Genomic DNA, 14073 nt, shown 5'->3' with positions numbered 1-14073 from the left:
GCGCCCTTCACTTCTCCTGATCCGCCGCGTCTACAAACGGAGCGGGCATCTGGATAAAAGGAAACAGGATTCGCGGGTTCAATTCATACATATGTAGTTTTTTCTTATGAAAACGGAACGTTTTTTTCCAGAATCACTAAAACAGGGACAGCGGGTTTAATTCCTAAAAACCATAGGGTCCTTTCTGTAAAAACACCACGACGGTGAACCCGGAGACCCAATCCGTGCTTTATTATTAGGGAGAGATTAGGGAAAGATTATTATTATTATATAAGAAATATGCCCGTGCGTTGCAACGGAAGAAAATGTCACATAATTGTAAGCCCATAAGTATGCATCAATCCCTCCCCTACCCCAAGCAGGCCCACACCTTCTACTTCAACACAAAGCACTCAATGGCCTAGGCTCGAATCATCTCTCCTTCTCGGTTTCTTCTTATTTTTCCGTCCCCTCAAATGCGAATAAAAGTGAAGTCCAAATCAATCTTCCATCTTATTCGAATGTTTTTTCTGCATCAAACTTAAAAAGAAATCTGCCCGTGAATTTATGCATCAAACTTGCAAGTTTGTAAAGATTGAGAATATTTCATGTCATGAAGTTTCAGATTTATTTCGCCAAAAAATTGAAGTTTTAGTTTTTTTATATTTTGTTTTCTATCTTTTTGAAGTTACTGTTCATGAATTACAAAACTCACCAGCCGTTTTTTATGTCACGAAGTTTCAGATTTATTTCGCCAATGAATCATGAGGGTGTCGGGATACCTGAGCTAAAAACCAATCTCTACAAACTCACCAGCCGTTTTTGTGGACGGGCATATCTAACATATAAAAGCTGCTAGAGTACCCGCCCATCTGAAGCCACCGCGTGCACCACGCTCGTTCGGCCGCCCGATTTTTTACTGTCGCTCCGCTTTTGGCTGCTGGCGTGTGGTGGGCCGTCCGTTTTTTTCACGTTCATGACTGTCTCCACAGTGAATGATGAGTGGGCCTCGTTACAAGTCGGGTCAAGAGAATGGCGTGGCTCTCGTCCAATTCTGTGTAACAGAAGCAACAAGCCCTAGATCAACGGGGGGTAAAAGGGAAAAAGTAACGCAGCAGCCTTATCTCCTCGCTCACTCCCTCCTCTCTCTCCCACGCCGCCCCTTCCCTCTCCCCGCTCGTCTCCTCATCTCCTCTTTCCTCGACGCCGGCTCCCCTGCTTGCCTCTCCGACCTGGGCCAGAGCCTCGCCGGTCGCTCCCCCCAGCCGGCGCCCACTAGCTGCTTGCGTGGAGGGGAGCTTCTCCGATGGCGACGGCGACCACCATCCAGGCCTCCTTGCTCACCTTGGAGATGCAGAGGAGGAGGAGCCGCGCCTGCGGGAGCTCTCCACGGAGGAGGAGATTTCGTGGCGGTGGTGCGGAGCGTACGGCAGTGGAGGGGCTGGAGAGACCGGGCCCACATCGCTGAAGCAGTGGGCGTGGAGCAGGGGAGGATGAGGGCGATGGGCATGAGGGAAGGAGCAGCGAGGTCGGAGTTCCAGGGGATGCCGGCCGTCGTCACATGTCCCCAGTGTAGGTTGCCCATCTGCGGCCAGAGTTATCTTCCTCCCCAGTTTTCACTCCTCGATTTATTGTTTTTCTAAACATATGTGTGCAGATCTGAGGAACAAAAAGAAGGGGATGAATCTTGAGGAAGAGCTTGGCTAAGAACAAGGTGATATATATCTCTCTCTCCATCCCTCTCAATTTAAATCCAGTTTCATGTTCTTTCCTCCCCAGTTTTTGATTTATTGTTTTTTTAAACATATGTGTGCAGATCTGAGGAACAAAAATAAGGGGATGAATCTTGAGGAAGAGCTTGGATAAGAACAAGGTGATCTCTCTCTCTCTCTCTGAATTTAAGTCCAGTTTCATCGTTCTTTATTGATGCTATTTCTCGTGGGATATTCAGGAGTTGAGAACATATATTTTGTAGGTGTTCGTAATGGCAACGGTTGTAATCAACGATGAGAAAAAGGGACTGAGACTGGATTTGTACTAGGCATGTTCCTCATCTCTCTCAGTCCTTGTTCCTATCCCCACCCTGATGTAACTGTTTCTTCACAACTGTTGGATGTGTCTTAGGAGATAAATGCCATGAATTGTTTAGATTCTTGTTGAGCTAACCACTAACAAATTGTTTGTCCCCTTGTTAAAGCTAATCATAGTAATATCTGGTAATCGTCCCAGTCAAAAAAAAAATATCTGGTAATCGTCCGGCTGATGTGTATGGTGGCAACCAAATTCATGTTGATGAACTGAATCAAATCTGTAGTAAAGTTAGTGTTAAATCACACATGTGTACATTCAGGTTCAATACACTCGAGCAGTTTTGTCACATCTGTGGATTTAGTATGACAAGAAAATTACTTGGAAACCCTCTTCTTCACGTCCAGCGGCCGACGCAGCTCTCGTGCCCTCCCAGCGCTGCCGGTCGGGAGCTTCTCCATCCTACGCCGCTGCCTCGTATCGGCTGTGCGAAGGAGGGCGGCGAGCAGCAGGAGCTCACCGCGTGCGTGGAGTTGTGTGGACTCCCTGCACCGCAGCTGCCTCTTTGCCATTGCTGCGATGCCTCACCGGCCATGGATCTGCTGCAGATGGAGAGTGCCAACGGGGCCGCCGCCGATGGGAAGTGCGAACAGAGAAAGGATGTGGTCGTCACCATCGCAAGAAGGTTTGCCCCCTGACAGACCGTGCACTGTTGTCGCGGGTGCTGCAGCAGTCTTGCTCCTTCCTGGAGCCTTCCTCCTCTCACACCGCCTCTTTGGCGACCCCTGTAGGTTCATGGTTTTACTCCTGGAGTGGTGTATTCCTTGATGATATGTTGATGCGGTCCGCTTGGTGTTCTTGTTTGCTGTTCTTACTTGACAATAGAGAAAAGAAATATCATCTTTGAAATGCTTGGAATCGATAGATCATTCATGCCGTGGTTGGATGCAAATTAAGAACTATTGGTATAAGTTTTGTTTTCTTGGTCGGACTTTGTTCATTTGATTGTCTTAGTGCAGTCACACGTGCACACTTTTTGCAGGCATCAGTGAAGATTTGGGCAGTAGCTAGGGAGGGATTGCTAGAGTGGAAACATGGCAAGAACCGGAAAGAGCTCAAGATTTTGCTACTACCTTGCTAATAAATTTGTGAGGTAATTCAGCTAGCTACATGTGTGTTTGTTTCTGCTATACCAAGGTCATTATTCTGATTTAGAAAATAGAAACATGAATTCTGATTTAAGAGTCTAATAGCAAATGTTGGTAGCATTAATAGAATGTGCATTGTACGCACAAGCTAATAGTAGAGTTTAATTCTTCTCAAGTAGCGGTTGTTGATGTAGACTTGAACTAATTAATAAGGCAGGTATCAAGTAGTGATATCATCCACAATCGATGGACGACTAATATTCTTGAGCAGGCTCACAGAGCGAGAGACGAACCTGTGCTGACCGGGACCCTTCTAAAACTGTTGTACGTGGGCAAATTAACCGAGTTTTAGCTGGGAGAGTTAATGGGAAAGCACGAGTATATCTATGATTCTGATCTGTATAAAAGAACTACATAGGATCATTTTTGTTCTTATTTTTAAGACATGCATGATCATCCTAGGCATTTTGCTGACAAATAAAAACCTGAAACTAGTTTCTATTTAACATAAACTCTAATATCTATACTATACAGACATTTTAGACATGTATATTGGCTCACCAACAATTTGTTTTCTGTTGAAATGAATGGTAATACTTGATTTTAAATTTCCTAAATCTTTATTATTCTTCTGTTGCAATATAATATAACGAGGCATGGTCAGCAGGAAACCTAATTCTCCGTGAACATGCGCAAAAGAGTCAACTTTTAGTTCTTTTAGAATTTTTGTTCTTTCCTTAGAGTTCATGAGAATTATTTGTAGACGGTGTTGTGATGCTCCAGTACTTGTGTGATGATATTCTTCTGACTCTTGCAATGTCCTATGCTGACAAATACAAATGCTCTGCTCTATTTGATGCTATAATTGTTCATTTTGAATCCATTGCCTCTTTGTAATGGTAAACCAGAGTCCCTTGACAGTTCGTTGGTCATCTTCTTCTCATGACAGAACTGGCAAGATGTCATGATGGAACAATATCTTTTCTGCATGTAGTAAATTATTTTCTTATTAGTTTAGATCCGTTAACTGCACTATATTTTTAGGAGGTGTCACACTAAGAATTTCATAGTTGGATTTTGATGTTCCAGGTTGCTTTATGGAAGTATTTACAGGCTTGCCATGACAAGGTATTTTATTAGTTTGTTATCTCCCTTTCCATAGACTTTTTACATTCTACTCTGGTTATTAAGTACGTATACATATAAAGTGTGCTCTATTGCTTAACTAAATTCTGGACTTCAGGTATACTACCTGACAATGCACCCCGTGTTGATAAAAATAATATTGGGATGCACCACATACTGATTCACAAAGTTTAGGTCTATTTCCTTGGAGGTTCACAAACAAGTGATGTAGAATTGGAAAATAGTGATGTAGAATTGATCCGAATTTTAAACAGACCTGCCCCTGAATTTTAAATAGACCTGCACCTGGGTTTTTAACTGCCTTTTCTGTATCTTATTCTTTTACAGGAATGCATCAATTATCTTGGTATAAAATTTATTTGGATGGTTCAGAACCTTCAGATGGCATGGCTGAGATATAGTTTGTTGTATTCAGTTTTTTTTTCATCGTCACAGGTTTGCAAATTTTGGTTCTACTGCCAGTGCATACTTTATGTTTCCATTTCCATCAATTCATCTTGTAGAATATCTGTGACCCTCGACGTTGGTTTGGAAGTTCGGTTCAGTCATAGCCTAATTTTTGGGTCTTCGCAAAAAAAGGCCTAATTTTTGGGATTTAGTAATTGCGGCCTGTTGTTAGTATGCGAGTGTACATACAAACGATTAGCACTATATTTACTTTGATTTATTTGTTGTGATTAAGAGCAGAAGCTCTACTCATCTAGGACGAGGTCTATGACAAGGAAAGTTAATGTAAAAACTCACTTCATTTTGATATATTTGTCTTCTAATAACCCACCGTGCACAGGACAGACCATGCAAGCATCAACTTATCGAGAAATGACTTATTAACCTATTAAAAGGCCATACCGGAACCACCTATGGCATAACCTTTTCAAAACATTTAAGTAGGGGTGGGCAATAGAAGCGTTGTAGTAACTGCTCGCTTGTTGAACGGACAAACATTTTGACGATGACTCTTGCTTTCATGGATATACAGAGATAAATGGATGGATGTTGTAAATACAGTAGAAATCATGGGTGCAACAATTTTTATGTCCATGTTTTTCTTTTTGTCTGATTGTGTATGTATACTGGTTACAGGGCACTATTTGCATAGAATTTACTTGACCTGTAGGAACTGGCTCTACTATCTAGCTTTTAAATGTAATAAATCTAGAAGGCAATGGAGCATTACTGTCTTTCCCTCTTTCTACATAAGCAAGAAAGCTGTGACTTGGATTCTGGACATGAATCTTCTTAACCTGTTGAAGCAGAAAACTATAGATGCAGAGTCCAATTAGTTGTCCTTTGTGCATACACAAGAAAGTGGAATTTGGAGTCTGAACATGAATCCTTGAGACTGATGGCCAGAAACAGAACACAACATGATGACCTTGAGTGAGACCCTTCTTCACATGTGACTGCTCTCTTTTGGAATACCAGCCATGCGTGACATGTTTAGTAGAATAGATTGTGTCGTACGTCTGGTAGTTGTTGTTGCCTATACAGAGTGTGATGATCTGAGGGTGTGAACTATTTTTTGTGCAAAATACTTGTTATATAAACTATATGGATGGAGTTACGGGACATTAAGAAAAGATATGAGAAAGAATATAGAGTGTGAAATTTGCTATATAAATTACTTGTTATATAAAAGTTGAATCTCACGATCCAACTTTTTAGAACTATGCCACAACTTTTATGAGGCCATAAGTTTTTCTTTTGAAATCTGCAGGTTATATGATTTGTACATGGCGGTGTTACTGAACAGAAGGAGGTAATTTCTTCGCTCTTTCTATTGATTAATATTGTTCTTCACTCTTTCTAAACTATTGAATTTATTAATATTATTCTTGCACAAATTAATTAATGATTATATCATCTTTTGGTCACTCGAGTAAGATAGAACATGATGATCCTCTCTTAATTTGGTTTCTCCTCCGCTGAAGAATATAGGAATCACCAGCAGCCCTTCTTGTGAGCACCATGTCTATGAACTCATCTCCATGCTTACTATCCTTCTATAAACTGGGGGTATCCATGTGTTGCTAATAAGGCATTTTCCATTCTTTGTTTTTCAATTCTGTATCAGTAGTTCCGAGGAAGTGCTCAACCTAGACGTTGTTGGCCGAAGGAGGGGCGGAGCAGGTGCCAGTCAAGTAGGCGGCTCAATGGGTGGGAGATGGCAGCTGCCGATCTCACACGGCTCATGCGCCCCGCGACCCTCCCCTCCCCGGCTAAGTAGGAGGTTCGAGGGCAGCGACTAAGGAAGGAGCACATCGGCGATGAGGGCTAGCAATAGCAAGACAATTGCCAGGTGCAGTCGATATGCCACCACGTCGGCCCTTCACGCGCGCCCGCCAGGGTCGGGACCTTTTTCAGAGCAATGTGTAGTGTTTCCTTTATTGTTGTTGTTTGTGATGTCCTTGATATTCCTTTGCCATATGATTTTTGATCATTTTCTCGCTCATTCCTAGAGGAGCGCTATGGATAATATGATTGAGATGACTAAGATACATGCTTTTTGTTTACTTGGCATCTGCTTCTCTTAATTTTTCTACAACCCTTCCTTTACATGATGGTATGTTTTGTTGCCAGGCTCAGATCGGCGAGACCCGTGCCAATGCATGAGGTACAATATTGGTTAATTTTCCATCTCCAATCAGATTAATGGTTTGCATGCAGACCAAGCCCAGTGTTTTATGGTGTTCTTATTCCTGATTTAGTTGTACATTTGACTTTTAGTTTCTTTATAGATAATAAAGTAGTGGCAGATGAACCAGTAAGTTATCTGTGCCCATTCTTTGCTGTAAGCATTAAATTTGCTCTCTGCTTTTACTTTCAATGTGTTATCCGTACCCCTGTTTTTTGTGGCTAATTATTATGGTGTTCTTATTCCTGATTTAGTTGTACATTTGACTTTTAGTTTCTTCATAGATAATAAAGTAGTGGCAGATGAACCAGTAAGTTATCTGTGCCCATTCTTTGCTGTAAGCATTAAATTTGCTCTCTGCTTTTACTTTCAATGTGTTATCCGTACCCCTGTTTTTTGTGGCTAATTATTATGTCCTATCAACATATGCAGAGTCCATGGTATCATACGATTTGAAGTTGAAAAAATCATGCTATGGGTGATACGGAAAAGTCATTGCCTTCTTTGCTGGAACATTTCCTAAGATGATCTAAGGTAATTATTTTAGTCACCATGTCATTTATATGCTAAATTCAGTGCGTTCACAACTAGAGATCGTTTCCTTTTTTTGTGTATTGATCATTTCAGTACGATTGTTTGATACACTGCCGACATCATTTTGCTTTCTTCTTGCTTGTTATTTCATTTATTTCCTCCAGCAAGTGGATGGCTATTTCCACTGCTTCAAGTGTTGTTTTGGCTCTAATTGTGTGTATGGCATCTTGGCCTTCTTAGGTGAAGCATTTATGAATATCCTCGCTGATCTATGGATCTATCATTGTAAGAGTCGATAACATATGGTGAGCTGCCTCACACCATCATTTGGTCTTTGTGGCATTTGAGTTGGCAAATTTGTTGGATTCATGCGATTAGGCATGGTAAGTGCTCAGAGACCTCATAGCTCTATAAATTTTGCTTCCAAAAGTTCTGAATCTTTTCTGTGCTTGGTCCTCTCATTGGTGAGAGTAGCCATGTAAATCAATCTGCAATGGGAAATGGGAGTTTGCAAACTACCGGAGTCTAATTGCTGAGGGACGAGGTTCGTAACTGAGGGTTATGTGCAGAGCTGGAGGAAGAAGTTGCGAGGCTTGGAACTCTCCTTGTGAAGGGCTCAGGGACAACAGTGAGGACAATGCCTCTTTAGTTGTAATTGTGATACTCCTGATGTGCAAGTAAACATTCCTGTGATACTGCTTATGCTAAAATGTTGGTTGTTAGTACAGAGGTGGTGACATTATTTGGTTCTCTGATATTGATTTCATGATTTGTAATATAATCCACATTGCATTATCTTTCCAGTAACATCTCCTACTTATGCACTACTAACATTCTTTCTAATTCGGTTCTTGCGCCATTGGCGCAACCGGGTCATCTAGTGTATATCAAACCTGAATGATTTACACCATTGCATACATCAGTAGATACGCACCGTGTGTATCCAGTGACAAAAATAAAACAAAAGCAGATGATAAAGCTTCCGCCGTCAAGTACTTGCCGTCACCTCCTTACATACACGTGTAGAGAACAAACCAAAATAGGATGAGATGATGAAGCTGTCGTCCACTCCGAGCATGCATGCTCCTAAGGTCAAAGAGACGTCGATCAACACCACGACGTAAGCATGCAACGCCATTCTTTCACAAGTACCTGATGGAAGTTTTGGGGTGGAGAGAGTTCCAGCTTGATGGCTGGAGAGGGCACGGTTTTAGCTGCTCCAGTGATGGCTGTTATCTGCCTCCTCGTCGTCGCGCCGGCGAACAGTCCACGGCGGCTCCGTGCCGGCGAGATCAACACATGCTTACCATAGGATTGTAGGAACATGGCATACCACTACCTCCATCGCTCCACGTTGCCTCGCCGTCGGCAGATCGTTGCCTGTTAGACTATGTATAGCTTCTGTATCTATGTACGTATATGGTACATATTATAACACAACCATTATATATAATGAGATAAGCCACCCCTAGAGGGTTGTGCTGGTTCCCCAAAAACTTATTGTCTTACATGGTATCACGCTAGGTTACGATCGCTTCCGCTTTTAAACCCTAATACCCGCACCGCCGCCGCAGCCGCCGCCCCCTTCACCGCCGCCGCCGCGCCACCGATCGCGCCGCCGCCATGTCGAGCGCCGCCACCACCGGTTCCACTGCTGCGGGCTTCCTCCCGGCCTCTCTTGCGGCTCTGCTCAACCTCCCGCTCGATGCCGTCTCTGTTCCGGCTCCGATCGGGACAAGGAGCATCGGCTCCGTCTTCTCCACGCCGCCGGCGCCCTCGCTTGGGCGTGACCTCGTGGTCCACACCGCGGCGCCGCCGTCCGCTGCGGACTCCGCAGGCGTCGTCCCGCCGCTCCTGCCGCAAGCGGATCACACTGCCCCGCTGGCGGGGTTGGCGGCGTCCGCCCCGGCCGCGGGCCTTGCGGCGTCCGCACCGGCCGCGAGCTTTGCGGCGCCCTCCCTGGCTGCGTTCCCGCCTCCTCCCGCATCGGCTTCGGTGCCTCCGGCTGCCTCCATGGTGTTTGCACCCCAGGCAGCCTCCTCGATGGGATCGTCTTCGCCGCCGCCGTTTCACTTCGGTCATCTCATCACCATCAAGCTCTCCGCCGACAACTACATCTTCTGGCGTGCGCAGGTTCTCCCGCTCTTGGGGAGTCACTACCTGCTAGGCTACGTCGACGGATCACTTCCCTGCCCACCCGCGCTGGTAGACAGCGTGCACGGTCCGGTCTACAATCCGGCCCATCGCGTCTGGACGGGGCAGGACCAGGCGAACCTCTCCTCCATCCAGGGGTCACTCTCGCCGGCAGTTGCCGGCCTTGTTGTCTTCGCGAAGACGTCCCGTGAGGCCTGGACCATCCTTGAGCGCACCTTTGCAGCGCAGTCCCAGGCTCGTGTCTCTGCACTCCGTCGTCAGCTTGGAGAGTGTCAGAAGTTTGACTCCACTGCCACTGAGTTCTACAACAAGGTCAAGGGCCTCGCCGACACATTGGCCTCCATTGGACAGCCCCTCACCGACTCCGAGTTCAACTCGTTTATTGTCAATGGTCTTGATGAGGAGTATGATGCCTTAGTCGAGATCATCAACGAGCGGGGCAACTCGACACCCATGCTGGCACACGAGGTTTTCTCTCGGCTCCTTCTCACTGAGCAACGGGTCGAGACTCGCCGCACCAGGGGCACTGGCTCCCTCTCGGCCAACGCCGCCACCAAGGGTGGCCGCTCTTCTTCATCACCCCGGTCTCCCTTGGGGCTGCCACCGTCGCCCGCCTCGGCCCCCCCACCTACTGCGACCTTACCGGGGGCTGGCGGTCCACGTGTGTGTCAGCTTTGTGGCCGCGATGGGCACTGGGCCTCCAAGTGTCATAAGCACTTCCAGCGAAGCTTCCTTGGTCTTGGCAATGACGGCAAAGATACACGCAACAATGCCCGTCAGGTCGCCATGGCTGATCGTCCCGCGCCGCAGAAGCAACAGGGACACACTCAGTCCTACTCCATCGATCCACACTGGTACATGGACTCTGGGGCGACAGAGCATCTAACCAGCGAGATGGGGAAGCTTCACACTCATGAACCCTATCATGGCTCCGACAAGATCCACACCGCCAATGGAGCAGGTATGCACATCTCTCATATTGGTCAAGCATCCCTTCTCACTAGACATGCCAATAGGAGTCTTCAGCTTCGCAATGTTCTTCGAGTTCCATTTGTGACCCGTAATCTTCTTTCAGTTCCTAAACTCACACGTGATAATAATGTGCTTTGTGAATCTCACCCTTTTGATCTTTTTATTAAGGATCGGGCCACGAGGGACATTCTTCTTAGTGGGCGGTTGTGCCAGGGCCTCTACCGTCTGGAGCATCCTGGTGTCGCTCGTGTTTTCAGTGGAGTTCGGGTCTCTCCGTCACAGTGGCATGCTCGTCTTGGTCACCCGGCCACACCTATTGTCCGTCATATTTTGCGTCGTCATGAGCTTCCTAGTTTGTCTAGTCATAAAGATGTAGCAGTGTGTGATGCTTGTCAGCAGGGGAAGAGTCATCAACTTCCTTTTTCAGAGTCTAGTCGTGAGGCGAAACATCCTTTAGAACTTGTGTTTTCAGATGTATGGGGTCCTGCTCAGACTTCTGTCAGTGGTCATAATTACTATATCAGTTTCGTTGATGCTTATAGTCGCTTTACCTGGCTTTACCTTATTAAACGCAAATCTGATGTGTTTGATATTTTTGTTCAGTTTCAAAAACATGTTGAACGTCTTCTCAAGCACAAAATTGTTCATGTCCAGTCAGACTGGGGGGGGGCGAGTATCGCAACCTCAACTCTTTCTTTCAGTCGCTTGGGATAGCTCATCGTTTAGCATGTCCACATACACATCAGCAGAATGGTTCAGTCGAACGTAAGCATCGTCATATTGTTGAAGCTGGTCTTACTCTTTTGGCCCATGCATCTGTTCCTCGGTTTTGGAGTGATGCTTTCACCACTGCATGCTTTCTCATCAACCGTACTCCTACTCGTGTTTTAAACATGAAGACTCCCATTGAGGTTCTCCTTAATGAACAACCTGATTATACCTTTCTCAAGGTATTTGGGTGTGCTTGTTGGCCGCATCTTCGTCCATATAACAAGCACAAGCTTGAGTTTCGTTCTAAGAAGTGTGTTTTTCTTGGCTATAGCTCTCTTCATAAAGGTTACAAATGTCTTCATGTTCCCACTAATCGTGTCTATATATCTCGGGACGTCGTGTTTGATGAGCATGTTTTTCCCTTTGCCAACCTTCCTGTGTCCACTGTCGAACCACCATCCCTGCATTCGTCCTCTGTTGCTTCTGACCAATTTGATGATGTTGCATACTCTCCTTTGCTGTTACCTAACCATGGTGCAGGAACCGGACGTGGAGCTCGTTTGGAGCTGTTGGAGGATTCACCATCATCATCGTCGTCTTCTGGTGGGCACGTCGATCGCCCTATGTTGCATGGCATCGATTCGCGTGCCCATGCATGGTCACCCGACGAGCCCGTCGCGCCGAGCATCTCCACTGCTCGGTCCGTTTCGCCAGCGGCCGCCGAGTCGCCCGCGGCTCGGCCCGTCACGCCGTCTTCGCCTGCGGCTCGGCCCGTCACGCCGTCTTCGCCCGCGGCTCGGGTCCTCACGTCGCCTTCATCAGCGGATCGGCCTGCGACACCGGCCGCGCCATGGCCCACTATGCCGAGCTCGCCATCGGCCCGGTCTGTGATGCCGGAGTCGCCAGCTGCTTCGTCTGCTCTGCCGGTTTTGCCGGTGGGTCGGCCTTCTTCGCCAACCGAGTCCGAGGCTACCGTGACTGGCTCCTCGTCACCGGCTGACTCGTCAACGTCGCCGTCCTCCAGCCCGTTGCAGGCTGCTCCGTCGACCTCGGTGGTTCCTGTGTCCCGACCACATACACGCAGTCGCAGTGGCATTTTCAAACCTAAGGAACGTAAGGATGGTACGGTTGCTTGGTTGGCTGCTTGTTTGGCTGCTGCTGTTGCGGATCCATCTTCTGAGCCTCGCTCATATCAGGCTGCCCTGCGCATTCCACATTGGCGAGAGGCTATGGAGCAGGAGTTTCATGCTCTTCTTCGTAACAAGACATGGACTCTCGTTCCTCCACCACCACGGGTAAATGTTATTGACTCAAAATGGGTATTCAAAGTGAAGAAGCATTCGGATGGATCTATTGAGCGTTACAAAGCGCGACTTGTTGCTCGCGGTTTTCGGCAGCGTCATGGTCTTGACTATGAGGACACCTTCAGTCCTGTCGTCAAGCCTACCACTATTCGGCTTCTTCTCTCCATTGCTGTTTCTCGTGGTTGGTCACTTCGTCAACTTGATGTGCAGAATGCTTTTCTACATGGATTTTTGGAGGAAGAGGTTTATATGAAACAGCCGCCTGGTTTCTCTGATCCTGATCGTCCTGACTATATCTGTCGTCTTTCCAAAGCACTATATGGTTTGAAGCAAGCTCCTCGTGCCGGGCATGCCCGCCTTGCCTCTGCCCTTTGTGCTCATGGGTTTGTGCCGTCTACTGCTGACACTTCGTTATTTCTTCTACAGAAGCCAGAAGTCACTATGTATCTTTTGGTATATGTCGATGATATTATCCTTGTCAGCTCTTCTCAGTATGCTGCTGATGCTCTTGTCTCCTCTCTTGGTGCTGATTTTGCGGTCAAAGATCTTGGGAAGCTTCACTACTTTCTTGGAGTTGAGGTCACTTCTCGTGCTACTGGTCTTGTCCTTACGCAGAAGAAGTACTCCTTGGAGTTGTTACAGAGAGCTGGCATGCTGAAGTGCAAACCGACCACCACACCCATGTCGTCTACCGACAAGATAACAACTGTTGATGGTGAGCTTTTGTCTCCTGCGGATGCCACAGAGTACAGGAGCATTGTTGGTGGACTTCAGTACTTGACGATCACGAGACCAGATATCTCTTATGCTGTTAACAGGGTTTGTCAGTATCTTCAGGCTCCCAGAGATACTCATTGGGCTGCTGTTAAACGCATTCTTCGTTATGTTCAGTTCACCCTGACATTTGGTATGCATATTCGGCCGACTTCCTCTCGGGTCCTTTCGGCCTTCTCTGATGCAGATTGGGCTGGTAGCCCAGATGACAAGCGATCCACGGGGGGTTATGCAGTATTCTTTGGCTCTAATTTGATCGCCTGGAGTGCTCGGAAACAGGCTACTGTGTCACGTAGCAGTACTGAAGCTGAGTACAAGGCTGTGGCTAATGCTACTGCAGAGATTATTTGGGTGCAGTCTTTGCTTCAGGAGTTGGGTTTGTCTCAACCACAGCCTCCTATTCTTTGGTGTGATAACATCGGTGCTACATACCTTTCTGCAAATCCAGTATTTCATGCCCGAATGAAACACATTGAAGTTGACTATCACTTTGTACGGGAACGTGTATCACAGAAGCAACTCCAGATCAAGTTTATCTCATCTAAGGATCAACTTGCAGACATCTTCACTAAGCCTTTACCGCTGCCACAGTTTGAGGCTTGTAGGCGCAATCTTACCCTTCTCAGTTCTTTAGAAAGTGGCTAAGATTGAGGGAGGGTGTTAGACTATGTATAGCTTCTGTACCTAT

General features: G+C 46.4%; 2 long non-coding RNA genes across 6 annotated transcripts; both read left to right on the top strand.

Annotated features, from left to right (window-relative positions):
* The first annotated feature begins 1276 nt into the window (after nucleotides 1-1276).
* LOC119297080 lies at nucleotides 1277-2592 on the top strand. Its single transcript, XR_005145515.1, has 4 exons — nucleotides 1277-1551; nucleotides 1637-1693; nucleotides 1796-1852; nucleotides 1955-2592. It is a non-coding gene; the product is annotated as an uncharacterized LOC119297080 (long non-coding RNA).
* Nucleotides 2593-2701: 109 nt separating this feature from the next.
* LOC119300061 lies at nucleotides 2702-8284 on the top strand. Of its 5 annotated transcripts, none has more exons than XR_005146378.1 (8): nucleotides 2702-3160; nucleotides 4245-4283; nucleotides 4629-4736; nucleotides 6019-6260; nucleotides 6376-6600; nucleotides 7369-7470; nucleotides 7711-7853; nucleotides 7945-8284. It is a non-coding gene; the product is annotated as an uncharacterized LOC119300061 (long non-coding RNA). The 5 variants fall into 5 exon arrangements; XR_005146375.1 differs by having other exon boundaries at nucleotides 4629-5681; XR_005146376.1 differs by having other exon boundaries at nucleotides 4629-6060; nucleotides 6190-6260.
* The last annotated feature ends 5789 nt before the right edge of the window (nucleotides 8285-14073 follow it).

Source organism: Triticum dicoccoides, chromosome 5A (assembly GCF_002162155.2).
Source record: "Triticum dicoccoides isolate Atlit2015 ecotype Zavitan chromosome 5A, WEW_v2.0, whole genome shotgun sequence".
In the NCBI taxonomy this organism is placed as follows: domain Eukaryota; kingdom Viridiplantae; phylum Streptophyta; class Magnoliopsida; order Poales; family Poaceae; genus Triticum; species Triticum dicoccoides.
This window is presented reverse-complemented; position numbering and strand designations above follow the sequence as displayed.